The following is a 27759-nucleotide window of genomic DNA, read 5'->3' as shown; positions in this document are numbered from 1 at the left end:
ATTGGGCTGCTAATAATTCCACAGCAAAATGAAGAAACGTTTGGTTTCAACAAAAAGGGCCGATACCGCCATCTTCAGAGGTAGAAATGATGTCCTGTAGCAGGAGGGTTGTCCCTCAAAAAAGATGTGGGGGGCTCCCTCTCGTCGTCCCTGGGCCAGCAAGGCCGAGGGTTTGTTCAGTCCTGGGGAGCTGGATACATAGATACACATCATCACAAGGTCTTCACCGGTTAGAACAAGTAGCCCGGTTGAGTTCTCTGCGCAACGCAACATGTAACCTCGCTTTTTTACACGCGGTGGACTTGCAGGTAGTAATGAACGCGAACAGGCCGGCAATTCCCCAAGACCAACGATGGTGGCACCAGCAATTGCGTATGACAACAATAATATAACAGCCAGTGATCTGCAAGTGAAGAAGCAGAAGACAGAAGTATCAGTAGCCTGCTGTCTGACTAAGAAATGAATGTGTACATAAGAACTGGGAAAGCTTCATAAACCGATGAAAAATTTAAAACGAAATGCAAACCAGTGCCAACACCCTCTGGGTAATTTCATTTAGCATGAGGGAAGTCTGTTCCTTTTTGAAAATCATCCCCTGCCTCCAAAAAAAAATGGGCCTGTTTTAAAAAATGGGGCCGCTTCGATATCTCTTTGCATATCAGATAGATAAACAACTGCTGAGACCGCGCTGAGCAGCCCCCCACTTGGCTGCCATGGTACATTCTAAGAGCGCCATGGTAGCAATGTGGGGGGAGTCCCCTTTTGGGCCATGCCCCCACAGAGCCCACCCACACCTCCACACCCGGGTGACAACCCAAGCAGGACCACACTACTCCCCACAGCGGAGGAACATTTTGCGTCTGGCTACAATATTTTTAACAGATGGTTCGTTGGTCCCTTACTCCCACTAAGCAGGAATGGCCAGGAGTGTGTAGCAAACAGTCACTTAGGTCCTCAGGAGGCTTTGAGTCTGCCACTAAGATCCACACGAGTTGGCCCTTTTACCTCAATACTGCATATTACTGGCTGGTTTTCCTAAATGCTAACTGCACGTGCTCCAGTTACTGAGGCTTCTGTAGAAAGACCCAAAGTAACACATCCTCAGCTGGAGGTCAAGCCGCCCCTCTGCTCCTAGTGCCCATCACCGTTTGTCCCCAAAAGAGGGTCACTGCACCCCTTTCCTTTGTAGGCCCTCCTAGATGTCCATGCAGGACAAGGAAATAGGCTGGGATCGATGACTCCTAGGGACCCCGTGCCATTTGCAGCCGCCTAGGTGCCATGCAGGGACAGAAGATGGGGCTGGGATGGATGACCCCTAGGGGACCCTTTACAAGTGCAGCCCTCCTAGGTTGTCACCAGTACAGAGGAATGGGAGCCTCGCTAGGTGGTTCAGCAAGACAGAGCCACCGCCCCCCCTCCCAGCGGGGGCCTGGAAAAGGAAGGCCCACGGGGAAGGAAGGGGCAAAAAGCAGCCCAGCCATCATGGGAACTGTGCAATCGGACTTTAGCGTTGTGTGCGCTGGCTGCCTACCAACACCAAACATTTCGCAAAACATTTCCTCAAAGAAAATGGGAGACCATGGCATGGCTTCCACATTTGCCCGCAAAGGCCCAAAGAGGGGAGGAATGCCCGCTTAAAAAAAACAACAGGAAGCGTGCGCAAGGGGCTCCCATAGAAATGAATGGCCGTCTGGAAGAACACGCGCTTCACGTTATTAGCGCAACGTTGGGATGCTAACATGCGCGATAGCAGGAAAAATGCCCAAAGAAAAACTCAGAAAGAGGGCCAAAAACAAAAATCGCACGGGGGGATAAACTCTATAATTTCAAAAAAAAAAACTTCTTCCTCCTGGGGCCTAATAAGCGGGCCTACCCCACATGGATTTCCACCTGGCTGGCTGCTGTCCATGTTTGTTGCTAAAGCTATCACACATACAACACCACGTTCCTGTCCATGTGCCCAACCAACAGTCACATGTGCTGTGGTTGCCAACAAGTTGAGTTGGGGGCTGAAGGGACCCGGCCAGGCAAAGCGGCAGCTGGGGTACCACACGGGCAGCAGGTGAATGTGATTTCCACCTCACCCCTCTGAAGGGCAATGAAGCATTGACAGCCAGAAATGGAGATGCAAGGCCTGGCTGGAAGGAAAAGAAGAGAAAGGGGGCTTCAGTCACGCAGCCAAATCCAAGAGAAGGGTCCTCTCCTCCCTTTTCCCTCTGATTTATTTGTTTTATTTTATTTTATTAGCAAGGACTGGCCTTGGAGACGGCAGGTCTCCTTGAAAGAAATTGGAATGGGCCATCCACTTGTTAGTTCTATATTCCGGAAGAGGAAGGGGTTAGACGAACATGGCCTTGAGTCCCTCCCACACAGGCGTTCTAGGAAAATATTTGTCTCCACTCTATAGTCAAGAAATCTTAGCGTGAATGTAAACAATTAAAATCAATTAGAAACAATAATTAAAAATAGTAAGAGAATTTTAAGGTAGTCTAAAACCAGTGAAACATTTTAACAAATTAAAAGTAACAGTTCAAACACCATTAAACAATTGAAAAAAACGCAACAAGGTTGCAATTGAGTAGAATCGAGGTAGGCTTCAAAACCGCTAGCAAAAATCACAAGGCTTTAGTAGTGGGCATCAGAAGACACGCAGTGGGCACTAATGGCATCTAAAAGGAAGGGTTTCCACACTGTGCATCACAGGCAGAGAAAGCCCTGAATGTCATGGTCTTCACAATACAATGCGCCTTCTTGGCGCTTCAGTGCCGCTCCATTTTGTGGAATAAAAACGTGACAGCTGATAGCAAGCTGAGGTTTATAGTTACCAGCCATATCAGTAAGTGTCTGGACTGATTACAACCTAATGGTCTATCTGGTCTAATCTGGAAAGGGCATAAATGAAATGGGTTTCATCTACTTATCATCTGAAAATCCCACAATACCCTTCCTTATTAGAACACAGAGGGAAGGGCAAGAATCACAGATGACAATGGCTCCCTCACCCTAAATGCTGCCTGGACTGAGTCCCATGAAGTGAACCCATAACCAAAAAAATAATGCCTTCCTTTATATATCAATCACGATTGTACAAATAATTCTCCTTTCTCTTGTATGTTTCCCATGATTTCAGCTCTACCACCAAAGACATGCGCTAGAGAGAACCCAAAGTTGCTGTGCCACAACATAATTCCAAGGTGAGTACCAAGCACATTTGAAGGATGGCAATTGGAATAAAACCCATTTGAAAGTGGGGTGCCAGAGGAGGACTCTACAGAGGGGTGGGAACGCTGAATGGCCAATAAATGGACCTAGATACGCAATCAACCCTGGCATTCACCTAGAATAATGGACTGAGGTCTTGCACTTGGACAATCATGAAAGGTGGTGAATTCAATTGGAAAAGATTATATGTGTGGTAAAGTGGGAGGCAGTAGGAAAAACATTACAGGTGGATGGACTCAATCAAGGAAGCCAATCTTGGAGTTGCAAGATCGAACAGGCCTACGGACTATGTGGTCTGGAAGTCCACAATCAATCGGGTTGCCACACAGTTGAAGGCCAACGTAAGGGCACCTGACAAAATTGCCCCCCAAAAGGAAGACACAGAGGAGCACGCAAAGAGATCTACAGGTAGTTCTTTTTTGGTAGAGGAAAGAGAACTATAAAACCTCTGCAAAACCTCACATAAAAAGTGCCCTGTTTTATTGTGGCTGATCCTCTGCAGAGGTTCAGGCCCTGGGAGTTTTTGTCAGAGGAGGGCCTCCCCAGCTGACTGTGTTACAGTTATTTTTATTTGAAATTCACGTTTTAACAATGGAGTCGAAAGCAATTTTTAAAGTCAGTCCAGTCAGTCAGTCCCAATGAGGCCCTTGAATCAAACTAATGTCAAGAATAACAACAAATATATAAGCTCAATAATAATCTCAAGCCATAAACCGGTTAAAAATACCTACATAATCGAAAGACAAGTTTGCAAAATTTAACATTAAGAATGAACCCAGAGATAAAAAATAAACACACAACATGTACGTATCCCCCTTTAACAGGTTATAGTATCTCTCGCTAGGTGTTTCCTTGCCCTGATCTTTTTTGCAAGCAACAGGGCAACCAAAGCAAGTTGCCAAGTGACAAATTTATCTTTAACCCACTAGGAGAGAACAAGCCATGTCCTGGGGCTTACAATAGACCAACACGCAACTAGGGATTTCACAGATTGTGCCCTGGCTGATTGTATAAAGGACAAAATAGTATGTAATGAAAAGGTCCTCTAGTTCAGGACAGTTACAAACACAAGAGCATTGTTTTTGAGAATGAACCCCTGTGCCTTCCCATCTCGTAAATAGGCAGTATCCTCCATCATAGTCAGCCTAACTCTTTAAAGGCCTTTTGTAATTGTACAAATGGAAATTGTTAGAAAAAATAATCAGCACTTTCAGGAGCTCCTTAAGTTTGTAATATAGGGGGTGGCACAGGGAAAATGAGTGGTTTTTGAGCCATTTGTATAACAACTTCCCCTATGATCTCTTTAAAAATGTAAAGGTTACATCCCCTTAAGCTCATCCCGATGAAGCCCATATTATGTTAAGTTGGGCAGCATAATGTACCCCAATTTAATTGGCAAAAACAGCAAATTGAGTAATAATGATATTACAGAGGAAGACAAAAATGATGCGTGACAATGAGGCCATCGGGACCTTTACCCCCAATAACTGGCCCCCAAGTAATTTGTAACGTGCTTCTCCCCTTTCATCACCGTGCATCACACACACAATTTCAAATAGGAGAGAAAAAGTGTAATTGGGGGAACATCACATGTTTGAGAGGCCTTGCCCTCCTTCATATCTTCCCCTCATACAATCAATAAAGAGTAGTCCAAGAATACAATGAGAAGGTGCTAAGTGAAAATCGGGGATGATATAGAGAGAGAGGCCACTTCCCCACCCAGCACAGGCACAAACGTCAGTGGGCTTCCGGTAAAGGGGGCTATGTGAACTGTTGTGACTCACATCCCACTGTGCACATACACCCATCCCCCTCTCAGCTCCCATGGCCCAATTAACTGGCCTTGCACTGAGAGATGCCAGAGTCATTCCATCCCGCTGATGTTCCGTACACTGTAAAACTCCTCCATGGCTCCTTGTTGGTGCACACACCATGGGTGGGAATCCCATTGGCTTCACAGGTCAGTGACTGCAGAGTCCCCTCTATGCCATGTCTGGTTGCTTGGACAGTGTGGAGTGTCCATCTTGGGTTTGGCTGAAAAACACATTGATTGAAATACAGTTACTTCCAACATGCTCCCAGGAGGAGTCCAAAAGCTGTTTTCCCCATCCTGAACTGGGGGTGGGTCTACACTGGCCAGAACGTAATAAACCCTGCTACAGAGTATTCCAACCCGAAAGAGCACACGCCAACTCCCCCCATTAACCCGCGAGCCTCCTGGAAGATGTTGCAGGATGTCTACACATGCACCGGCTGTGATTGCCGCCCTGCCCCCCAACTAAACTGGCAGGAGTACTCTCCATCTGAGGGTGAAAAATGAGGTTAAACCCAAATGACTGGGATCCTTGTAGCTTCAGAGCAAACAACACACAAGATCACAGAACTAGATGTTGGGTAGCACAGCTATGCTGTGCTGTGTAATAGTTGTCCAGACATCACTCCCAAAGTGAGCTGGAATTTTCCAGCTGGAAGATCCAGAGTAAAGGCAAATGTTTAAAAAAAGAAAAAAGCAGGGTTAAAGGGAAAGGATGGTCCAGGTTTGATGTGGAACGGTCTTCCCCCCCCGTGAAAACGGCCTGCAGCAAATCAAGATTAAACCATGTGGTTGTCAAGAGCGATGGGGTGGGGAGGCAATGCAACAAAACCAGTTTAAAATAGCCCATGTAGACACAAGAACCTGAGCTTCCAAAAGCAGCCAAAACCACATGTTTCAAGGAAACCTTTAATTCTCAAACAAGACGATGGTGGTTAGGGAGTGCTTTAATTTTGATTTGAAAAAAAACATTTTAAAAAAAAAACAAACAAACAAACAAAAAATGAAATACATCAAGCTTTTAATCGTTAGGGATTGAGATTGGAAGCAGAGCCCCAAATACCCAAATCCAAAACGGAAAACCAGACCAAAGCCTGTCTTGGCAATAAGAGAAGATGTCTATGTGATCAACTATAGAAGGAAGAAAATTACTTACTAGCATCATAAAGCCTGATTTAGGAAGAGGCCTATGCTTCATTCACCGCTATGACTAACACAGCAGAAACACAAAAAACCCCAGCATTTCCGTAGTGATCAGCAAAAGTGTAAACCACCAATATACCTACAAATCCATCTCTTTTCTTTCCCGCCCCTTTTTCTTTGTCGGTGGCGTGTGCAGAAGCGATTACGTACTCATCCACCCTCTACAGTGACCAGAGCCCCACCAGGATTTATTGCTTTTGCTGTGACATGTCCCCCGAATGGCCATTCTGTAGCGGATGGAGAGTGTGGGGAGGTCAAAGAGGCATCTGGTTATGCCACATAGCCCATTGTAGCTTGATGACACCATCCACATAGGAACTCAGAAGATCTTAGTACAAAATGTTTTTAGGACTATTTTCTGGATGTGGGACATAGCAATATGCCCTCTCCAATTTCCCCACCAACCAAAAGAATGACCATTCAAGGGCTGCCACAGCAAAACCATGAGTCCTGAAGTTGGGGAGTGGGGGAAACGCATAAACAGAATTCTTAACACTGTGCTGGGCAAAGGTGGTGCTTGAATGGTTCAGAATTCTCTGAGGGCAGCCAGTTGCTGCAATGCCTCTCTGCTACTTTGGACACTTTGTTGTGACAGCAAGTGGCTGATCACACACATGCCCCACTGTGACACCCACTGTCCCCACTGCTGGAACAAGTCACTCACTCATTGGTCAGAACAAGCATCCAGAATCAATCACATAACTGTGTACCTTGTTCTGACCTCAGAGCAAGAGATGTGTGGCAGCAGCGGTGGCAGTGGGTGGCACAGCAGGACATATCGTAAGCAGCTGCCTAGCATCGCAGCAGATCTTCTGGTTCTTCTGGTGAACTGGTCAGACATCATCCAGACAGTTTGCACCAAAACTGGAGATTGGGCTCTTCAGGACTACTCACCTTGGAAATAGGGGGAGAACATTTTATTTGACCCATGCAGGCAGGGCCTGTGGGATTGTGACCTTGGTCTCATAACATATTTTGTACAGATTTTGTGCTGTTAGCCTAAATAAACTTCACCTGGCCAACTTGGGGGGAGGGAGGCAGTATTTTTTCCCAGTTTAACTTTCTATTTAGGATACATTCTAGGACTAATATCAGTTTGGCAGCATTCATTTCTGCTGGTCAGGAGTTGGCACAAGCCATCTTGACTTTTGCCTGCCCCTCTTAGGTTGAGAGACAACTCCAGGGGAAGCTGGTGGGTTCTCTACCATAAAGACAGTGAATCCACTCATGGGTTTGCCACTACTCATCCTGCAAAAGCTTCCAGTTGTGCAGGAGGTCTATCAGTGACAAAAACTCTGAAGGGAGAGGGTCCAGTTCTGGTGGCTACCACCTCTGGACAACTAGAAACTACACTGCTGAGATACAAAGAGATTTGGAATCAGAATATTGGGGGAAATGTTAATCACAACCTTTGAGGGGAAAGCATTCAGTAAAAAATTCCACTCCTTCCACAACAAAGGGCCTTAAAATGTGAAAAAAAGTCTGTCAGAATACAATATTCTCAAGAGCTAGTGTGGGCTCACAATTTGACTGTTGGACTAGGATTTTAGGAAACCAGAGTCTGAAACACCGCTCAATCATGGAAACTGTTTGCGTGGCCTTAGACAAGCTACCCTCTCTCAGCCTAAAAGGAATAGAATTACAAATCTTCTCTGCATAAATCTTTCCAAGAAAACCCAATGAGAGTGTTATCATAAACCAGAGATGACTTGAAGGCACAACACAACAGCAACAATACTCTTCCTCTCTCACCTGACAAGAAAGGGCACAAGCAATAAAACATGGACCATCACTTGGATTAACCAGTGAAAGGCTTATGATGATTCTTTCAACCAATTTAGAATGAGGGGTTGATAGATTCAGGGTGTTGTTGCTCCAGATTTTAATCAACACTCACTTTCAACTGCAACCGTGACAGTCTTAGTCACAGTTCCATGTCGGTTGGTAGCGTTGCACCAGAAGATTCCACCGTAGGGAGGGATCCCTTGCCCTTGAGTAAGATGGTAGGATAAGCCATCTTTAGTACATACAACCTCTGGAGGTGGAACTCCCTCAGCTGTACAGGTAAAAGTAGGCAATGCTCCTTCCACCAAGGTCCAGTTGCTTGGACAGCTGGATTCATCCATTTCTGGCTTATCTGAAACATCAAAAGAAAGGGTGACATGAGATTTTCTACCCATGCTGCTGAGGTGGAAATGTATCAGGTATTCCTCACTGTGAAGATCAAAGTGCAATTTGCCCTTCATTGGAACATGTAATATAGGAGGTTTGGATGCATGTTCTAGGGTGTGCATTCACAACTTTTAGCTCTCCAAATGAGTTGGACTACAATCACAGCACTCCGACATCTACGATGTTATTGAGGGTTCTGGGAGGTGAAGTCTAAACATATGAAGAACCAAAGGCTGAGAACAGTGTGTACTCTTGACTGAGCAACGCAACAGTGAGGTTCAACATGCCACACATGACAAGAGTGAATGTTTCCTACTGTTAGAAAATTTAAAACCCACTGTGCTAGTTACTAGCTATACATTCTACATTCTACATTAAATCTACCCACTGATTAAGTTCTGAATGAGGTACGGGCAGCATTACCTTCTGGTCAAGAGCAATATGGACAATGTGACAACAAACCTTGAGAAGGAGAAAAAGTGGGAGGAAGAGAGGAACAGTATCTAAATCATAAGATGTGTTTGCAACAAGTTTTTTTTAAAAAAATTATCTAAATTAAGAAGCACTTCGGGATACTCATGGAAGCACAACACACAATGCCATCAGTATTTTGGATCAGCAGCATGAAAAGCCAGTCAAAATAACTGCCCCAATATGGCTACTCAGTTGGGATATAGAGCTTTACTTACATTCTACCTGGATGTTCACAGCCCTGGAGCTAGAGCCGTGCTTGTTTGTGGCTGTGCAGAGGTAAGTGCCTGCATATTCTCTGGTGACAATCTGGAGAATCCCGGAGTAAACTGGTGCCATCTTTGGTGCATTCCACAGTTGGCTCGGGTTCCCCAGGCAAAGCAAGTGAACATTTGCCTGCCCCTACTGTCCAGGTCCAGTAAGGGACAACTTGAATCATCCATGTCAGGTTATCTGAAGATTTTTTTTTAAAGAAAGAACCAGTTTATAATGGAAATGTATAAACACATAGGCCCAAGTAACTCACATTTCGTCTAGAGTTGGGCAGTCAAGAAAAAACTTGCAACCCCCAGTGAATATATCCCACATCCACAGTGCAAAAGGGATTCATATCAGCCCAGATATCCACATCACATCATGTGCAAGTTGCACTTACATTCTACCTGATGGGGACTGTCTTGCTGCTTGATCCGTGTCATTGGTAGCATTGCACTGGTAGATGCCAGCATGGCTTTGTGTGACTTCTGCACCCTTGGGTATCAAACATTTTGCCATCTTCACACAGAAGACCTCTGGCACTGGGATGCCATCAGCCTGGCAATTGAGCTTCTGTAGGCTACTTCCATCCATGTTTGGTTACAGGACATCCAGACTCATATAGCTGAGGCCATCTGCAATAAAAATGAGGTGGACCATACATTTAGTGGTGGCTGGGGAAGAAGACTCATACACCTTATGGACAAAGCCTCTTGGACTATCTGTGATCTTTATATAGTGTGTCATGGCAGTGAGACTTCACTGATTAAAGTGGCAGCAGGATGCAGTGGTTTGAGTGTTAACTAGGACTCTGAGAGATCAGAGTCAATTCCCACCAGCCATAGAGATCACTTGGGCAAATCACACTCCGTGAACAACAAGAGGAATCAATGGCAAACTTCCTCTGAATAAATCTTGCCAGGAAACCTGATGAGGGTCACCCATAAGACAGAGTGTCTTGAAAGCACATAATTACAATGCATTTGCTCATACAAGAAGGAGGTGAGAGACATAGAAGCATTATCTTTAGATAAAGAAGCTGTCCCTTTGAGATGGAGATGGGGAAAGTAGGTTCTGGCTTTGTAGGTTCCCTAAAGCCATTTTTGAGTCTCTAAGATATCCCCCAACCCTGATCTTTAAAAAAGAATGGGGTTTAAACATCAAACTATCCCCCTTAAAACTGACTTCTATTTTCTGGTTTAAAATGGCCTCTCCTGGGCTTAAAACTGGGGATAGGGCAAGCAAAGTATGGCACACGGTGCTCACATTTTGAGCCTAAGGAATATTTTGAGTTTTAAAAATTAAACATTTTAAAAAGTTCAGAGAGTGGGTGAGTCATGAGGTACACCCTTCTGTGGTTGGTGAGAGTGGTCCAACACCATAACCGACTCAAGTTGTTGACCATCCTGTTAAGAAACCATTTCCCCAAACAGGACAGAGTCCAGTGAGATGGAGGTGGTTTTGTACTGAAAAATATCTCAGGGCCAGGCAGTGCCAAACACATAGTATGCAAGTTCATAAGGTTCGATAAATGTTTCTGTTCCTGCGGAAACAAATAAATGGTGGGACTGATTAGATAAAGTTCACCAGGCATGGCTTACCTTTCTTTAGATCTCCCACCACCACAACCTGGCATGGAAGCTAAAAGAGTATGAGCTCTTCTGAGGGCAGTTGAGTTGTTTTTCTTTTCTTTTAAAAATACCTGGGCAAAGATTGGGTGAGGAAGGGAAATTTTGCAGGGGAAGGTATAAGCCCCCTTACATGAATGCACTGGCCCCAGTCAGGAGTCCTGCTGTGAGCTTAGTTCAGATTGAAAAAGCAAAATGTCTTCCCTTCTGCACTAGTGTGTATCTAACCTCTAGTCCCCGCCTGCATTTGAGTAAGTAGTTGTCCAAGATGCTGAGCACATTGTGCTTTCTGGAATTTGTTCTGTTCTGAGATCAGCACAGACAGGCTGTCCCATCATCTGACCACACTCAGGCTACTTTTCAGAAAATGCTGCTCAGATTAACACATGGGCAATCCCTTCGTGTTCCCCACAGGTAATGACACAAAATGTCCACTTACATTCCACATGGATGGTGAGTGACTTTTGTGCTGGAGCCAAACTCATTTGTTGCTGTGCAGTTGTAGATGCCATCCTGATCCGGCTGACCTGCTCCTCTTTGCGTGTCATAGGCAATGCCATCTTTGATGCAAGCCCACGATGGCTCGGGGTTTCCCCTTAGGTGTGCATGGAGCATTTGCCATGTCCCTCACCCAGGTGTGGTTGCTGGGCAAGCGGATTCATCCATTTCTTGGCACATCTGCAATGTGCAGAGGAACATACACATTGGTTCAGGCTTCTCTCTTTAGGTAAGAAATAAGGGGGGAGGTTTAATATTGGAGAATGCTGGCTGGCACGTTATGGGCATCATTGGGCAGACTGTAAGGGAATTGTCCTGACATGGACAAAGACATAGGAAGATATTTCAGGTGCTATATGATGCAGAGGGAGGTAATTTCCTCAAGCAGCAAGGTTAGACTATCTTTAAAATAGAGAGAGGCAAAGCTCAACCCATGGTTACATGAAGGCCTGCGGACCCTTAAGTGCACGATTCAGGTACAAATGAGGCCACTTCTGACCACCAATTTGGCAACTTTTGACATCTTTTATCCTCTTTTTTACTTTTTGGGGAGGCTAAGGGCTTTGGGGGAGATGGGGAACCAAACCAAGAATCTGGTTGGCTGAAAGGGGGGGGGGAAATCCCCCAAGTCCCCCTAAAATATTTTTAAATATTTCAAATATTGGGGGCAATACAATTCCTTGTTTGGGCCCAGGCAGTCCCTACTTCTAGATGTTGTTTGACTGTAGGTGAGAACAGCTGGGCAATTTAATCCAACCACACGTGGAAGGCCAATTGGCCTAAAGTTTACAAGTTAAAAACACCACACACAAGGCTTGCGATGCCATGACCTCCGCTCTTTTCCCAAAAGCCCCATAAAATACACGTAACAAATGACATGGTGCCATTCCAGGGCGAGGAGCAAAAGACAGAACAACTACACAACACCTTTGGACTGGTGGTCTTAAAACAGAAGCACCTCAGAAAAGAAAAAGTGGCAGGGAAAATGTAAGTCCCAGCTGTCCCAAATTTCATTTACCTATACAGAGGGAGCCCTTCTATATACCCCTTCATAGACAACATACCATTTCAGAGATCTGAAATGCTCAAACAAGCAAATAGAAGATACCAAATCTGGGAAAGCATATACATCCCTGCGGCCCCCTTGCTCCTTAGAGAAATGGATGACATGAGATGAACAAGAAAGCAATCCCCAAACCATAATTAGCCTTGACAATAAAGAGGCCAGAACCCAACCAAGATAATAAGTAGTAGTTGCCTCTAAGTGGTTGTCACATGTACTATGCTTCATTGCCTACCTAGACGGTGCCACCAAGTGAGGAAGTTGAAGCAGATAGGCAGGCTTCAAACATGGCTTTGAGGAGGTACAGGCCCAGGAATCCTCCAACCTGCATGATTGAAGCAGGGTGGGGATCATGCAACCCCTACCAGATGTTGTGGGACTGCAATTCTCAGCATCCCTCACATAGGCTAGTCTGGCTGGGGCTGCTGGGACCTTCAGCTACACAACATCTGGAGGGCCACATGACTCCGTCCCTATGTTGAGAGGGGAGGATACTGCAGGACTGGAATGAAATGGGTTATAGCTGGAATCTTGTCCTTTTTGGGGGGAGGATATATCCATGCTTTGTTAGCTGCTTTATTGCAGGAGAAAGTGTTAGGCAGGTGGTACTGCCAAAAGAGTGTCACCACTTACAGTTTAACATGTTACTTCCAACTTCTGGCCACCACACATGCACCTTAATGTTGCTAAAACCAATTTCCTTTCCTTCTTCTTGCCTTATATGTGTCTGGATGTATATCACAGCTTCAACTCTAGTATGGTCCTTTAGCTATCGTCCTGGAAAGACACACCTTTAAAACACACATGTGCATGTGTCACTCACTACTCAGAGGTGGGCAACTCCGGTGGGTCCAAGGATCAGTTTTTTGCCTTGGGACCTATCAGGGAATTATGGACTGCCAAAAATCTCAAACAAATAAAAAAAAAAGTAAACTTTTGATTTTGATACAGTACTTAAAAGATGAACCCATTCCTGGCTACTGACCCACCTTCCTGAAAAGAGAAAAACAAGTAGCTAAGAGGTCGGAGAAGATGAGGCAAGAACATTCAAAGAGGGTGGTGGATTGTTTAAATTGTGTTTTTGGTTCTTATTAATATTTTTAGAATATTTTATTGATGTGCCTCACCTGGGGTGCCCTGGTAGGTTGAATGTGATAAAGAAATGCCTGAATATTAATGATAGTGATAATAAGGATGATGAAGCTAGCATTCATATTGTAGTTATGATTTGTAACCTAGAATTATGGATTTGTGCTGAGTTGTATTAATGAAGGAAAGTGCCTACATCTGATGTGGGACACCCTTATTGCACATCCCTTTATTAAGAACAACTGGCTGTGGGCTGGTCCCACACATCTCTTCTCGTCTTCCCTTGTCATCAACCCTACCTCATGGTCTCTTTGCCCTACCCAACATTCTACCCGGGAGCAAATGGGGACAAAATGGGCGTGCCCCTGTGACACGCTCATACAAGTGCCTGGCAAACCCATCATTCAAGCTAATGGGCTTGACTATAGGTGAGTTTCAGTTTTCGGTGGGCCGGGGGGGACGGATCCCTGCGGAAACTTGGAATGACCGTAGTTGATTTTTTATGCAATTTTGAAGTTATGCTAACAAAATAAAACATTAAAATTTAAAAGAGTTAATTAAAAAACATGGCTGTTCTGAAATAGTGAAGGGGAGGGGGAACAGGGGAGAGGAGGAGACACTGACACAATATGATCACACAATTCCAGAACTGCCACAGGAGTAATTTACCACACCTGAGTACTAGTGCTATACCAGGGCTATTGAGAGCTTATTGATGGGGTTTTGATGGCAGTGTTGTGAAATAGTATCATCACACCACTATTATCCAACTTTCATGGAGGTTTAAAAGCCATGCATGATGACGTCTTCAGACTATCTAGTCTTGCTGTAAGACTATGTAAATACCTCCCCAGCAAACCTTAAGAGCCAGCAGTTGGATTGAGGGAAAAATATCCATTCAGTTTCCAATTGAGGAGGAAAGAGGATGGCATTTCCACCTGCTCCTGGCAGTGAGCAAGGCTGTGACAATCAGAAGCAGCACCTATGTTGCAAATCCTTGTTGCACAACAGGGGTGATGATGGGGATCAGGCCAAGAAACATTACTTAAGCCCGGTACAGACAGGCACCTTGTGGCGATATTAGGGCTCGATGGGGCTGGGTGTCCAGACCAGCCCTAGTGACGTCACAGGTGCACATGCCCATCCACAAGCAGGCACCACAGCTGCGCAGCTGTGGCGCTGCATACAGATGTCTGTCAGCACAAGTGGCATCATAGGGCTTCATCACAGCCCTTATGATGGTGCAAAAAAGGAGCCACCTAGAGCAGCCATGTGTACTGAGCCTTAGTTACACATAACTAAGTAATGTTTCCTGGTCTGACCCCCCATCCCCATCCCTATCCCCATCAAGCTCCTCTTAACAATAAGCAGCTGGATTGGTTCCAATCAGAGTGTAAGGAGGATGATGTTTCCTTGCTTCTCCCAAGGGCTGATGGCATCATTCTTCTCATCCTCCTTATGTTCCTTAAATGAATAAGTCTGAGAAAGATGCCCAAAATGGTGTTGTAAATATCCTATGAGATTTTGAGATTCAAACTGACAAACAATTAGAACATCATGTGTCAGATATAACTTTGGTTGAGAAAAAGAAAGTTTGGATTATAGGTATGGCAGTCCCTGGAAGCAGCAGAATTTAAGACTGAAGGCCCAAACATACAGGCAGGATGTCACAGGCCAACTCCATGGTATTTCGCCCATGGTTCTGGCTTGCTCTTTTCTCCAGGCTTTTGTTGCCATGCTGTGGAGCTGCCGCTGCCCCATGCCCTTTACCTATCACCATCATGTTCCCTCTGAAGGCCCTTGTTGAGGCCCATAAGGGCAGAAACAGTGTGCCTGGCTACATTCACATGTCCAGGTGCCTTCCTCCAACATCACAGCTATGACAGGCCTTCAGAATGAACATAGCAGCAGCGGCAGGTAAGGGGTACACAGCTGTATAGTCTGCCTACAGTGGAATATCCAGGAAACACTGCTGCAAACAACTGGCCTTTTTAGACTGTGCTAAGGGTCTTTTGGGCTGGGGTTGGTCTGGAAATGCTGGATCAGCATTCAGTCTGGTCAATTCCAGCCGGGGGTATTGGCCTGCATTGCCTGTACAGAATGATGCCAGACTGAGGGAAAGCACAGGACATTTTGCTCATGCATTCAGCCCTAAAGAGAGGGAAAAGAGAAGACAAAAAATATCAAGACCTACAAATTGAAATTCAGCACCTCTGGGGAAAGAAAATAACAATGGTTCCAGTAGTGACAGATGCTCTGGGAGCAATTCCAAATGGACTGAGAAAATATCTGAATGCAATGGCCAAAGACAGGATCACAATAGATAATTACAAAAAGCAGCACTGTTTGGAACATGCCACCTTGTCTGATGATAGCTCACTGATTCCTAGGTCCTTGGACAGAATCAGCACATCTGTTGGTTCAAAAAAAAACAGGTGGTAAAACCTGGAATACTGTGAAAATGATGATGATGATGCCAGCTGGTGTGTGTGTGTTTGTGCACTCGTGCACGCATGTGATGCCAGGACCATGCTTAGACCACCACTGTTCTGCTTCTCATGCCATCCACTGGCTACTGAGACTGGTCTCCAAATGAACCCCTGTCTTCTTTGTCATTCCAACTTTGCTGCCTTTTCTCTCTGTTTGACACAAAAGCTGAGCTCAGGAATCTGAACTCCTTCTTTTCCTTCCCCCTTTTTAACCACTAGCACTAATTCACATAGTCCTTGACACAGAGGCAGCATATAATTACATTTTCTTGTTTTTTCCTGGCAGACACCAAGCTGCAAATGAGGTGAGTCTGTCTCCTTTATTCCCATGGGCTATTAAATTCTGCACACATTATCTTACAGGAGAAGTGTCATGGAAGACCCGGGGCTCCTCTAGATGATTAAAATGCTCCTCATTCTGGTCAAATAGAATGCAGTCTGGCCACACACAATTCACAGATGTTCAATTTTGTGTGTATTTGTGTGTAAACTCCTTAAACTTAGCAGCAAAAGGTTTTGCTGGGTATTAGCAGAAATCTGCAGAAATGTGCATTATTTCATGTGCAGCCAGCCATCTGCTTCACATGGATTCAGATGGCTGTGCACTTTGAGTAGAGCGAGGAAGAATAGATGCAAATATGTGCAGAAAAGTGATGACAATTAATCATTGATGTGAATGTGCAAAAATCTGCAAGAATTTGTGTCTGTGTGGATTAGCCCTATGTGAGACTGGCTCTTGGGTTTGGAGAAGGCTGGTTTCCACAGGAAAGGGCTGATTTCTAAACTAGTTGCTTGCTGCTTCTTTACAGGTCAAAAATTGTTCTTTTTAATTATTTTATACAGTGCCGTCAGGCAATAGTTTTATAATAAAAAAATAGATCCCTGCCACCAAGATGCTAGCAATCACAACTTGCATTTCATTCAGTTTTTTCTTTAAGAACAACTTTGTTCATCTACAAAGACCACTAATTATTCACCATTGTTTTTAACTCCATCTGTTGCTCAAAAGTGACATGTTTACATTCTATACAAGCCACATGAAACATAAAGGGAGCCTAGACAGTTCCATTAACATGGAAAATAGAGCAGGCGTCCAAAAAATTAGGTTATGATTACCAACATGACATTATTGTTTATATTCCTCCCATTGTATCCTTGAATCAATGATTCTTCTAATCTGTAGAACAGGGCTAGGGAAACCTGTACCTCTCAGAGAAGTTACTGGACAATTCCCATCATTCCTCACCAATGGAATGCAAATATCCTATAACCATGTCTATCAGCCATGCCTGCCTTGATCTTGGCATAAGGCACAACCAAGTTATTCTGCCCCACCAAGTGGCTATTCATCCCCTGCCAATCCTTTCCAATAGGCCTCTCCCTTCATAGAGCCCTTCCCTCATACTCTAATAATATTCCACAGACATGAGGATCATTGAAGGACCTGACTTTTTGTGCCCTAGGATTGCCAGGTGTCTGGGTCTGACATAAAGCTTTAGGATTGAGCAACTTAGTCAGGGCATCTGAAGGATGGAGTTCAATCTCAATCAAGCCCAGCCCAAGACATTTTGCTGCCTGAGGAAAAGGATAAAAATGGTGCCTCCTTCTCCATTCCACATAGAAAAGTCACTTGAATCTTACTTCACTGGGAGAATTAAAAGACATAGCTGGGTTAGTCTGGATCGGTATGCAAAGAGATCTTGTAGGATCTTTGAGACTAACTAGGAGAAAGAAGGTGGTAGCGTAAGATTTCAGAGATTTAAGTCTACTTCCTCATATGCTGGATTGTACTGGATCATTCCCAGTCTCATTCAATTTTTTAAAAAGTGTATCTTGGGAATGCATCCCAGACTGGTACTTTGCTTTCTGGACTTTCCGGGCTTTTTAAAAGTCAGTACATTGCTACTTAAAGGATCTAGGTGCATAGAGGTAGCACATACATTATACCTTATGTAGTATCTATATCTATATGTATGTCTGTATGTAAAATTTAAAACAGTGTTACCAGAAAGGAGGTTCTGTACTCACAGAAGACAGTAAGATTGGCAGATGTCTGCTTAATGATAGTGTCACCACCTATTGTCAGTTCCACTTCACATCCAAATTCCCTTCCATCATCTTCCTCCTGAGCTATCAAGGTGAATTGCAGAGGGAGCTGGTTACTGGATGCCAAGATCCTGCCTGAAGCATTTTTGCTTTGAAGAGAAATGGTGAGCGGCTGAGTAGTTGAAGAATTGCAGGTAATGATCACAGGGTTGTTTGCAAGGATTTGGGACGGGTGGACCTCCAGGGAAGGCTGAAGAAAACCTGCAGTTAGCATAAAGTTGATGGTTATTCCTAGAGCATCTCAAAACATTAAAAGATAGATAGATAGATAGATAGATAGATAGATAAAATATGTCATAGGTCCGATATGATATGAACATGTCTGTGAGTGTTTTATATATGCAGTGATGTGATTACCGTATTACTGACTATGAATTGAACCTCATATATAAATTGGGGTCCAGAATTGTTGATTCTAATGATGAATATGGATAGGAAGTTAGAGGTAAAACTGTAGGAGTGCAATTTAACAAAGGTGTAAAGTGACAAAAATGGCCAAAGGGTGGATGGATTGGACAGTAGAAGGCATTATTGCTTTTCAGGACGAGATTACGCTCTTGCGTTTCACCAGGGGATGGTTCCTTTTTATATGGAGTTAGTAACTTTACTTTGACCGTGGATAAGTCGACTTATTGGTTTCTTGGATTCAATGATATACTTACAACAAAATGAATCATGGATGAAGTGTACTTAGGGTTTCTTATTGGATCAATTTTTTTGACTAAAATTTTAGAATTATACATGGATTATATACATTAAGTAACTTTGCATGATAAAACTCAGGTAAAAAATGGTAAAATGTTAGAAAATTTAGGATAGATGTGTTGGGGTAATGAGTTTGATATGAACGATTAGATGGGAAGGGGAAATGTAAATGTTATGAAAGAACCAGCACTGCGGTGGAAGGAAGTAAAAATATGATTAATGATTTGAAGAGAATCACAAGCAGTGGAACTGGGAAGGATGTTAATGTATAAGATGTTTGTACTGTGTAGCTTTTGCAGTCCCTATTTTATATAAAAAGGTTATTTTGAGATTATGTGTGTGTGTGTGTGTTGTTATCTGTCTGTTCTTTTTGTTTGGGTGTTGACTAAAAAATTAAAAATAAAGTGGTCTTATTCACTAATACGGTGTCTGGCTCAGTATTATGGTTGGTCATCAAATACTGTTTTTTCCACAGTTGTCATGCACACTTCGATACTATTTGGTTGAAACAATGCAGCCATGCTTTTCGGGGTGGAGGAAGGGCATAATGCACAGCACTGAGGTCCTGCTACTGCACATGGAGAGGTAACACTCGAACATACAGCTCTAAACTCCTTCCCGCTCTTTACACTGTGGCCGCTAACGTTTAGGTGGAATCTCTTTCTTGCATCTGAGCCATTGGTTTGTGTTCTCTCTCTGGAGGACCAAAATACTAACTGTTCCCTCATGCGACCTGACATCTCAGGGGCTATTTAAGAGTGGCTGTCATATCAGTGCTTAATTTCGCCTCGCAAGCTCAACATACTCAGCAATTTGTGGCAAATCTTTTACCTTCATGGTCTCAAGAAGAAGAAGAAAAAACCAAGCAAGGCCACTTTGGAGTAAAGCATACTCTCGAGAGATCTCAGCAGATACTCACTAGTAAACATGCACTGTCTCCAGCACAGATTGTGGTCACTGGCCAGAGACACTGCACAGCTCAATGATAGTTTCCAGTTGATAAGGATGACACAGGAGCCTGGCTATTACGTGTCCTCCCAGCACATGATGCTGAGTTCAGTCTCTCCTCTGCAAAGGCCATTTCAAACTGGGCCTCTTCAGCTGGGGAAAATGCCATGGCATCACATTCTACTGCCATGGTGGTGTTTGGCTTCATAGATAGCGCAGACCATGAAGCTGTGGATCCACTGGAAAATCTGTAAGAGAGAACCAGGCACCGATGGAATGAATCGTGTGCACATTAACGTTGTCTATAAAGTTCCCCTTTGGAACTGCAGTTCTCAAACACAGACAGGTGGGTGATGGATTCTGGGAGCAGTAGTCCCTAAAAAGGAACTCTTCCGAGCTCGGACTAAGTGTAGAAGATACACTTTATTTGATTCTTTACTTTATTTTGTTCATATCCTTCTTTTCTCCCAATAAGGAGTCAAAAAGCAGTTAACAAGCGTATTAAAACAATGCAATAAAAAACCTATATAAAGTCATTATAAAGGTATAATCAAGAGTTATACTGACAGGACAATTTATGAAGTTAAAATATTAAAAATCATTAAAAGACTATATGACTCTTTATTATTAGCCCAGAAGGAATTGAAGGCCTACAAAACATCTGTTTGTTGCCTTTATTGATCTAGCAGCCGCTTTTGACTCAATTGAACAGAAACTTGTTTATGCAAACTGGCCAATACTAATATAGACAACCGCTATTGTTTTTGATAGGAACTTATACCAATACAAAAGCAAGGATAAGAGTTGGTACTCTGGCTCACTAACTGACCCTATCCTACAAATAAGGAGTTAAACAAGGATGCCTCTTGGCACCAAACTGTTTAATCTATATTGAATGATCATTCCAGCACTTTCTGGCCCAGAATTTTTTCCACCTACACTTGGATCAAAAAGATCTCTATTCTGTTATATGCTGATGACATGGTTTTTTCAATTTCACTTACACGATAGGTTGAGAAGGTTACTTGCCAAGCTAGAGGCATTCTGTTCCAAGAAAAGCTTGTTATCAACTATAATAAAACTAAGGTAATGTTTTTGGGAAAGGAAACACTGATTTCGTTGTTCTATTAACGGTCATCAGATTGAACAATGCAGAGAATTAAGTATCTTGGCATTACTTCACAGAAAACCTCTCTTGGAAGCCCCACATAGAAGCTAGTAGCGCAGTAGCTTGTGAGACAATTGGAGCAATCCTTAGATTCGATAATCAGGGCGGGGGTCATCTATTGCACCTACTGTCAAATATATCAGAGTAAAGTTATTTAACCAGATTCTTTATGGTGCTGCCGTGTGGGGCTGGGATGATTCCCAAATGGTCAAACTGGAGGCCATCCAGAATATGTTTCTCAGGAAATTGCTCCACTTCCACCTGGCACGCCTGCGCCTTGGTCCGAGCTGAGGTTGGCTCCCTTCCATTAGAGCTCGCATTCACTTTATCTTTACTTAATTATTGGAGATTCTGTTAAAGATTCTATGTTTAAGGTTTTTCCTAAGTTGTGTTTCATATTTACAACCTGTAAAGTCTGGAGCTAAGACACACCATAGGCTGCTTGAATATCCTCTCTAACACGAAATTCTTCTAGTTTGAATTCAAGAGGAGCTCTGGAATATATTTTAACCAATGGTACATGCTGATAGAGTGGCTATAATAATTCGAAATTTTCCAATTGGTTTAGATTTATAAATTGGACCATCAGATGGCTGTTATCTAGGGAATCTTACATTTCTAAGCTTAGACAGGCTTTACAGCTCTTCGCTCCAAACAATGCCTTCAGCCATGATTGAAACGTAGATATTCTCATACACCGAGGATCCCGTTTATGTATTGTTGGAAGCCCCAGAAATCGAGGATTGTGCCTCATTATTTTGTTTTTGCTCACTATATCTGGTCCAAGACAAATTTGGGATCTATTCTGTCCATTTACAGTCTCAATACCATTTTCTGAAAAGATTTTTTATTCTTGTCTGATATTGAGTTTCTAAGGTAACTTATAAGGTTTCATTGTTTGCCTCAGCAGCAAAACAAAATTCGGGCAAGGGTAATAGCAGACATGCTGTTGATTGTCAGGATGACTTTATCTAAACTTGAGCTGTTTTTGTTTTTTTTAAAATGTTTTTAATGATTTAGTTGGTGATGTCTTACCCAAACCTTGACGTGTTTTTTTTTTTCTTTTAAAGTTGTTTATTTAATTGATTGGCAGTCTATTGTATTAAACTCGGATGCTATTTGATGGCGAACTATTTTAATTCTGAATTGCTGATATGGTTTCTATTTTATCATGCGAATGGCCTTTGGCTAAGCATTATAAACGATTGATTGATTGATTGCACACGATTATACACCTTAAAACACAGCACTGCACGTGTTAACAGAACTGCCCAGTACTTATCTCCTTGCTATTATGTTCTAAGGCTGTTTCTGTGTTTTTGATTTCCTCCTGATATTTGTAATATACTTTGGTAGTAATCTCTGTTTGTTTGATTTTGGTTGTACAGTTTTACAGACTGTGGCTGTGTGTCTAGGCCGAGGGGTGGGAATTGGTGTGCTTTATACAGAGATGTTGGGATGGCAGCTCCAAGAACACCCTAAGCATAGAGCAGTGATGCTCAGTTCACAACATCTGTAGAGTCAAAATTCTAGGGAAAGTAATTCATTCATCACCAGAGAAGAGACCTATGCAGAAAAACTAGACAGTAGGTGGACATAGTGATTAGAACTATGGATTAAGACTTGGTAGGGGATGCCATATCCCATCCTAGGGGCGGGACTTTCCCGCTTTTTGGGTTGGAACGTCCCGTCCCGCTTTTGGCCTTGCCCCGGACTTGGCTGTTGTTGCCACGGCTGGCAGCAGGCAACCACCAGCCTCTGCAGCTGTCGCTACTGCATGACTGCTGCCGCGGCTGCCAACGCAGCCCTCACAGCGTGCACACACCACACCCCCAGCGGAGCCCTCACGCGGTGCACACACCACCCACCCACAGTGCAGCCCAAGCGACGTGCACACACCACCCACCGCGCGGCCCGTTGGCGTGCCCGCCTGCCCGCCGACCTGGCCCGTTTGCGTGCGGAGGTGCGGAGGCGCGCAGCATGGCCTTCAACAGCGCCGCCGGGCCCCTGCTGCGCTTCTCATTGTGCCCTCTTTGGGCTGCAGGATTTCCTGTTACAGGCTGTGGCCAATGCCGACAGCCGGCTCCTGCTGCAGGGCCTGCCCCAGCTCAGTCTCCCAATTGGCCAGCCAAGCTGAGGGAGGAGTGTCCTCTCTTTCGAGACCTCGCGCGGGTGCCCAGGCTGGCTGGAGAGGCTTTGCAGGCAAGCTGCGTCCCTCTTTTTTCCTCCTGAAGGGTCCGGTTTCCCTCGTCTCTATTTTGCTTCTTTTTCCCCAGTGCTTCCTCTTTTTTCTTCCTCCGTAGTTTTCATTCCCCTTTTCTTCCTCTTTTCCTCTCCTCTTACTCATTTTCTTCCCCTCTTTCTTTCCTCGTCCCCTCACCTCCTCTTATGTTCTTCCCCGTTCCTCCTTCCTCCTCCGCTCTTCTGTCTTTTTATCTTTTTTCCTATTCTTCTTCTTCTCCCTTTCTTCTTTCTCCTTCTCCCTTCTTTTACTCCTCCTCCCCTCCTTCTCTGTTGTTTTTGTTGTTTGTGTGCACAACCCTTTCGACTAGGGCAACCCTGCCTCTAGCCAGCCTTTCTCTAACTCCCTTAAGACTGCTAGAAAAGGCCATAAACCCCCTCTATTAACCTCTTTTCTACCCTCTTTTTCTTCCTCTCTTCCTCCCTTCTTTTTATCTTTTTTTTTTTCCTTTTCTTTCTCCCTTTTCTTCTTTCCTTCCTTTCTTTTGTCTCTTTCCCCCCTCCTGCCTCTGCTGCTGCTGCTGTTGTTGTTGTTGTGGCCAACCCTTGGCCAGGCCTGCATTCCCACAAGAGGAAGCCAGGGACTGTGGGGGCCATGGGGGGGGGGCTGAGGGGGAGGCACAGGCAAAAGGGAGCCCAGGAGGAGCCCATCACGCTGCATCCACACTGGAGAAGTAACCCAGTTTGGCTGGCAATGCTTTAAATCTGTTTCTGACCAAGGCTATGAATTCTGGGAGCTGGAGTATGTCAGAATTTCTGGCTGATGGCAACCCTGTGGAAGAGGCACTTTTGAGAAATTCCAGCAGATCAGGACTGACTGCTAGAAAAGGCCATAACTGGTCTATCTAGCCCCCTTGGTCAGCCCCCTTATTTAACACCCCCTTCTATCTAACCTTTATTTACCCCCCTCTCTCTAAGTCCTCCCCTCCAAGAGAATGCCTGCTCTGGTTTCAATGCTAAGCGTACTGTGAGTGGGACGGTAGTTTGCTGGCACAAGAGAATGCTTTTGGTTCATTGCTAATGTCTGTGGACTTTTATTTCCAAGAATGATATCTAATCCAGATTGGTGTATTTTGTTGTGCTTAATGCTAACAATTCGCTTGTTTTGACAATGATAGTGATGAGATAATTGATATCAGTCAGCTTCTGAACATGCGCGCACTGTTTCTGAAGCCGGATGTGTGACTTCCATAGTGCATTTTGTGCTTTGATGCTAACAAGCTGCCTTGCTTGGACAATGGATAGTGATGATGATGATGACGATGGTGATATTGAATCAGCAAGCCTCGTGGCATGGCCAATGTAAGTTGCTCTGAGTTTTACAACTGCAGGCACAGTGAAGAAAACCAAAGTTCCTTGACCAAGTCACACTTCTGGAGAGTACACTGGTGGCAAGACTGTGAAACCACCTGGACTGTTCAACATGCTAGCCATGTTAAACCATGCAAATGTTAACCCAAGGGTTTGGTTTTGGGAATAAGCCTCTGAAATAGCGAGGCCATGTTAAGTAAAGCCATGTTAAATGCCCAAATGTGCTGGTTGTGTGTTTTTGGAATGGAGGGGGGGTGGTTTGGCCAGAAAGGAAAACATTTCTGCCATCTGTCTAGGAATAATGCCAAAATGTTCCTCCATTTTGATCATGCCTATGAAACATGCATTTATATTAACATTTTTAAAAAATCAAATTTTTGCGTGTCTTCCATTTTAAAATATGTGCCCTACATTTGAAAATGTTGTCCCACATTTGTCCTACATTTGTCCCGGTTTGGAGGTCCTGACTTATGGCAACCCTAGCTTGGGAGTCTTCCACTGAGACAAGAAATTCACTGGGAGACTGTGAAAACTCAACACATGACTCACTGAGTTACTTTCTCGCTCTAACAGGCCTAACTTTCAAGATTATTCTAAGCACAAAGTGAAGAGGAAGAGAACTCACAGGAGAAAATGTGGGATGTACACCTGCCTGCCTATCTTGCTGATTTGTCCCTGCAAGTAAATCCCAATTTATAGCAGTCCTAAAGAGTACCTATCACAGGACTGATTTGGCAAGATTTCTTGGGAGAGTTGCCATTGCCTTCCTCTAAGATTAAAAGGGTGTGACTTGCCCAATGTCACCCAATGGGTTCCATGGCCAATGGAATTTGAACCCTGGTCTCAATGCTCAAACCACTACACCACTCTGGTTCATCTGCCTACCTGTCTCCCAAATAATCCATCCATCCATCCATCCATCCATCCATCTTCTATACATGAACTATTTGTACTATTGACCGAAGATGTAATTTGAAATGCTTCCTGCAGTGCTGTTCATCCACCGCACTTTGCTGTCAATGGGATGTCTGTTTCTGAATCCCCACCTCCCTTCACAATCTGCTGAAACCAATCTAAATGTGGAGCGGGCTTATAGAACACAGCGCATTCACCCCCTGTTCTGCTCCTCTGGCTGCTTTCCCTGTTCTTCTCGGCTCATATTTTGCTAGAAATTGATGCGACTTAATTATGTAGCACATTTATTTCTGGAAGTTGCCTAGAGCTTTTGAGGAAAAAGGTGACAAATAAACAACACTTTTAGAACTGAGCACATTTCATTCCCAGTTTTGCTCTTATGGCTGCTTGCCTTGTTCTTCTCAGTTGATATTTTGGTAGGGCTTGATGCGTTTTATTTAGACGACAAGGTTATTTCTAGAAATCACCTTGAACTTTTCTAGAAGGAGGTGACAAATAAACATCACTCCCTCCCTCCCTCCCTGCCTGTCTTCTTCCCGCTCTATCTCCAAACATACATCCGTGTGCTTCTAACTCTTTGAAGAAACCTGCAGTTATTTTTCCCCACCTGCCAAGATGCATTTGGAGTATTTTCCAAACACTCAGGTAAGGTCATGGGCGGCTTGTCTCTGGGCACCAGAACAAAGCCTGCGTGAGTCAACCAGCCATTGGAGTGTCATTAAAGCACTGAGCATAGAGAGAAGAGAAAGGGGGAAGAGATTGAAGGGAACAAGCAGCCTCTTTGTCACAGAGTTATTAATAGACTCCCACTAATGGGATTATAACAATTACATATTTCCTGCATGCACCACTGGCCGTAGAATGCCTTTTCCTGAGCACAGAACTGGGATTCATTGGGGTTGAAAGGAAGGAGCAATAGGAGCTAGAGATCCTCCAAGCCATTAATGAGCCCTTAAATCCAGTCAGCTGGGGCTGTGCTTTTTTTCTGATCAGAACAAGTATGTTTTTCTTAAGTGATCCATCTTCTTGAGATTGGAAATCACTTACTTGCATCATCAGTCTGGCTCCATCAGGGACTGTATCTCCCTGTATCTCCACCAAATGCATCTGAGGAAGAAAATTTAAGAGGTAGAACAGACCAGTGTTTTGTGTGCTAGGTCTGAACTAGGGTGGAGCATGCACCCGAGCACCATCTTGGCGTGTGCCCATACACACAGGGTGCGCCATGATGATGTCCCTCGGGCACAGTGCCTAAATGGTGCTACACAGAAGAGGTGTCATCATGATGTGTGAGCAAACCAATGGTGCTTCCTCAGGGACGCAAAAAGAACCCACTGGGAAGTGGGTTCTTTTTTGTCCTTCTGGAGGCTGTGGCATCTGGTTGCCATGGCCTCCTTCCAGGCAAAAATGGGCAACATGGAGCCGCCCATCTGCACAGCCCCTTAAGTGTACAAAAGTCCATGCTGACAACTTCTTTCTTTCAGTGAGGGACTGAACAAACAGGCCAAAATAAAGCTGCTTCGAGTCACTTTGGAGGTATGCTGTTTAAATGCTGAATGCGTCTTTAGAGGCCGGAAGCCATGCCAATGCCACGGTATAGTCCTAGAGTGCACCTCTGACACAGCTTCTGGCCTCTTAAGATGTGTGTGTCATTTAAACAGCATACCTCCAAGGTGACCCGAAGCAGCTTTATTTTGGTCTGTCTGTGGTTTCAAAGGTGCTACAAGATCTCTCTACATATTATATCTCCCTGCATAAGTCCATTAGGGTTTTAAGATCCCTAATCTGGAGAAGCCCTTCTCTCTGCCTCAGAGAGGTTCCTTAGGTGAGAATAAAAGAGCGGGCCTTCCAAAGCGCAGTAAGGAATCACTTCAGTGCGCTTTAAACTGTAAGTGGGAATGAGCCCTTAGTTCAAAGTGCAAAAATAGTTTGCACACAATTAACAGAGCAGTAGAGAGAGGAGAGAAGACATATTCTTGCCCTTTCCAGTAGACTCTCACTAAAGCAAAATTCTGCAGCCTCTTCTAGATTGTATCTGCTTCTTCATGAATAACTTTTGCCATCTGGATTACACTGTGATGTTACTTGGCCACATGGGTCCTGGTTGCCTTCTGTCACCTCTTCCACACTACAGAAATAAAGCAATTTGGTACTACTTTAACTGTCATGGCTCCCTCCTGTAGAATCCTGTGATATGCAGTCTGGCGAGATATTCAGCCTGGTCTGTAAGAGAGGTCTGGTGCCTCACTAAATGACAAATCCCAAGATTCTGTAGCATAGAGTCATGGCTATTCAAGTGCTGTCAAAATGCTTTATTTCTTTACTGTGGATACACCCTCTGAAATATTGGCGGGTATAAGGTTGCTGTCTCACCTATTTTATGGTGCAATTCTTCAACATGGCTGCTGTTGTGTGCCTTCAAGTTATTTCTGACTTATGGTGACACCAAGGTGAACCTATCA

The 27759-nt window shown here is 44.2% G+C and overlaps 1 pseudogene; it reads right to left on the bottom strand.

The window, feature by feature from the left end:
• Positions 1 to 115: 115 nt before the first annotated feature.
• Positions 116 to 27759, bottom strand: part of LOC121920511 — a 53502-nt pseudogene continuing 25858 nt past the window's right edge.

The sequence above is a fragment of the Sceloporus undulatus genome, chromosome 2, assembly GCF_019175285.1.
Source record: "Sceloporus undulatus isolate JIND9_A2432 ecotype Alabama chromosome 2, SceUnd_v1.1, whole genome shotgun sequence".
NCBI classification, from domain to species: domain Eukaryota; kingdom Metazoa; phylum Chordata; class Lepidosauria; order Squamata; family Phrynosomatidae; genus Sceloporus; species Sceloporus undulatus.
The sequence above is the reverse complement of the archived record's forward strand: the minus strand, read 5'-3'. Positions and strand labels throughout refer to the sequence as shown.